Source organism: Bubalus kerabau, chromosome 2 (assembly GCF_029407905.1).
Source record: "Bubalus kerabau isolate K-KA32 ecotype Philippines breed swamp buffalo chromosome 2, PCC_UOA_SB_1v2, whole genome shotgun sequence".
Taxonomy (NCBI): domain Eukaryota; kingdom Metazoa; phylum Chordata; class Mammalia; order Artiodactyla; family Bovidae; genus Bubalus; species Bubalus kerabau.
Window position 1 is genome coordinate 45,154,393 of NC_073625.1, and position 3,448 is coordinate 45,157,840.

The window sequence follows — 3,448 nt, forward strand, 5'->3', positions numbered from 1 at the left end:
ACAAAGATACAAAGAGATCAAAAGTGCTGAGCCAAGGGAAAAGTTGAGACTTAAAAGAACTTTTCTGTCTTTCACACACTGAATAAATATTGAGCACCTACGATGAGCTCGTAGGCATGTAATAGGTTTCTGGAAATAGAATGCTGAGATAAGACGACACACAGTTCCTGCTTTCACTGAGACTAATCTAATGATAAATAAGAGGCAGATACTTTGAGAACATATATAGAGGACTCTTCCCTGACCAAACCTGGGTGTCAGAGAAGGGTTTTCAGAGTCATAATTGAGTTGAGATCCATAGGTTGAACCAACTAGGGTAAGATGCAAGAAGAATTTCAGGCAGGTACAACAGTATCTTGGAAGGCTATGTGACAAGGGAAACTTAGTACATTCAAGAAATGAAAAATGCCCTATGGGATGTAACCAAAAGAGTGCAAAGGGCATTACAGCGAAAAGAAATCAGAGAAGAAAGGGGACCAAGCAATGAAGGGATTTGGTCGTATGTTAAATATGACGGGAAAATACAAGAGCAGTTTTTCGCAGGGAGGTGATAGAATTGGATCTGCATTTTAAACAGGTCCTCTTGCTCAACATCACTAATTATGGGAGAAACCAACTCAAAACTACAAGGAGGTACCACTTCACATTAGTTCAGAATGGTCCTCATTAAAAAGTCTGTAAATAACAAATGCTGGAGAGGATGTGGAGAACAGGGAAGTCTCCTCTACTGTTAGTAGGTATGTGAGTTGGTTACAGCGACTATGGAAAAGAGTATGGAGGTTCCTCAAAAAACTAAAAATAGAACTGCCATATTATTCAGCAGTCCCACTCCCAGGCTTATGTCCACCAAAACTATAATTCAACAAGATACATGCACCATCTGTGCACAAGTATCTGTGTGTGTGTGCGGGCGCGCGCGAGCACGCGCGATCGCCTGTGAGGCTGGGACTGGGGCTGGGGCTGGTGCAGCCCCGGGGATTGCCTGCGGTATGCCAAGGGAGCCCCAGACGGAGACCCGCAGGTCGTCTGGTTTCCTAGAAACAGAATGTGGAGGGGCTCGCGGGCCGCGCTGAGGCAACCCAGGTCTGCAGCGGGAGTCGGGCCCCGGCCACCCATCCTGGGAGGGACTGGGGCTGCGGGCGCCCAAGATTTGGGACGCCAGTGCCTTTGAGTGACGCCGGCTCTGAGCGCGGTGGCGTGCGAGGGGAGCCAGGGGCAGGTGGGGCTTGCAGAGACAGCCATGCCGGGGGTATGGGGGCTAAAGAACAGGGGAGGCCAAAAGCCTACAGCACCCGGTATTCCCAGGAGGTCTCCCATCCAAGTACTAACTAGGCCCGACCCTGCTTAGCTTCCGAGATCAGAGGAGATCGGGCGCGTTCACGGTGGTATGGTCGTAGACGGAGGCGGCTGCCGCCGGGCCCCCTGAAAGCCCTGCGCTGCGCCTCCCTTTCGCTCTGTCCTCCCGGTCAGGCCAGACGGCCGCACCTTCCACGGGGTGCGCGCTGTACTCGAGCCGCACGACCGGCGACCGGACTCCTGCCTGCAGATGCCGCCACGCCCCCAAACACCGCCACCCACCACGGCCAGCAACCGCCTGGCTGGGCCCGGGGGCCCGGAGGGTTTCCGGGACCACTAGCGGCCTGCCGTGCGTGCCTGCGGGTCCTGGGGGTTGGGGTGAAGGGCGCGGAGGTCTCGCCCCCTTCCCACCCTGGATGTCTCCAGGCCCGGCCCCGCTCGGTGGGCCTCCCCCCATCCAGTTCGCTGCTCAGTGCCACGCGGCTCCGGAGGTGTCTGGCTTCGGGGCCCGCCGGGGCCCCCCGCGGCCCGCCCCCCCGCTGCCCTTGGGCCACTGAGCCTCCTGCGGGCCTAGGCGTAGCCCAGGGGTGGCCTGAGCGCCCATCCTGCCGGGCACCTGCACAGTGCCCAAACCCACCGGTAGCCACCAGCGCGGTCGACCTGAGCGCCTCAGCCCCGCCCCTTCGCCCTGTGGACCCCTCCCCTACCCCGGCTCTTCCCTCCGATGTCACTGGCCAAGCACAGATTTAATTCACATGTTTGTTTATGTGATCTCTGTGTTTGGTTCGGGTATCACTTTGTTTAGCTGGTTTTCACTAACTGGAAAGCTTTCAGTTTCCTATAACTGCAACTTGCTTGTTTGCTTAAGGTTTTTCAGAACTCATTCGGCAAAACATTTTGGCTGTGGTCTTTTCTTTTTTTCTCTGTAAATAATGGTTTTAGCTTTTTCAAAAATTGTATTTTAAAAAGTAACTCATTGGTGCGTTTTTATTATAGAAAATTCAAAAAATGTAGAACTATGTTTCCATCAGGCACTCCCAGAATTCTTTTTTTTTCCTGGGAGGAAACCACTGTCAATGATTTGCTGACAGAGAATGGAGAGTTATTATTTAGTGTGCTCAGACTTTCAGTTTTGCAAAATGAGAAAAGTTCTGGAGATAGATTGTCATAATATGTCTTACCCCATCCCCTGGCAGAAGCCATCCTACTTTCTGTCTCTATGAACTTAACATACCTCATATAAATGGAATTGTTGCAGGAAAAGGGACCCCTTCCAGGGCCCAAAACTGGGCTCTTGTCTAATGTTCGGAAATGAATTGTCCAAGGAGACACATGTGATGACAAAGCAAGAGATTTTATTGGGAAAGGGCACCCGGGTGGAGAGCAGTAGGGTAAGGGAACCCAGGAGAACTGCTCTGCTGCGTGGCTCTCGGTCTCGGGTTTTATGGTGATGGGATTAGTTTCCAGGTGGCCTTTGGCCAATCGTTCTAATTCAGTCTTGCCTGGTGGTGCACACATTGCTCAGCCAAGATGGATGCTAGCGAGAGGGATTCTGGAAAGTGGATGGATTCTGGAAAGTGTCTCCTTTAGACCTTTCCCAGACTCTTCCGGTTGGTGGTGGCTTATTAGTTCCGTATTCCTTATCAGGATCTCCTGTTATAAAACAACTCATGCAAATGGTTACTATGGTGCCTGGCCAGGGTGGGCAGTTTCAATCAGTGTGCTTCCCCTAACAACTCCCCCACTTAGAGACTCCATACTCAAGATACTTCTTGGGAATTGGGGCGGAGGTCTCTTTCTTCTGTAACTTCTTCCTGCTGTGCATGGGCATAGGCCTGCCTAGCAGAGCAGAAGTCTCTCTGTACCAGATCTAAGTCAAGGTATTTTTTTGCCTGAAACCAGCATTCACTCTTGTAATAACAGCAATTTAGTTTGAAACTGTTGGCCCCTCTCAGAGATGAAATAGACAGGGGGCAAACAGGAGACCTAACAGGATGGTCATCTCTGGTCCCCGGAAACAGAAGGCAACATTTGGGGTGAGGGTTGCAGGATTTGTGACCCTTTTTGATTCGTTGGTGGTGAGGGAACAGAGCTGTGCTCCAGGAATCTTGTGTTCAGTCTGAGGTTACCATCCTCCACCTGGGTGGGGGCT

General features: G+C 51.8%; 1 non-coding gene across 1 annotated transcript; it reads right to left on the reverse strand.

The window, feature by feature from the left end:
• Positions 1 to 1,280: 1,280 nt before the first annotated feature.
• LOC129645159 (5S ribosomal RNA) lies at positions 1,281 to 1,399 on the reverse strand. Its single transcript, XR_008711247.1, has one exon. It is a non-coding gene; the product is annotated as a 5S ribosomal RNA (ribosomal RNA).
• Positions 1,400 to 3,448: the final 2,049 nt, after the last annotated feature.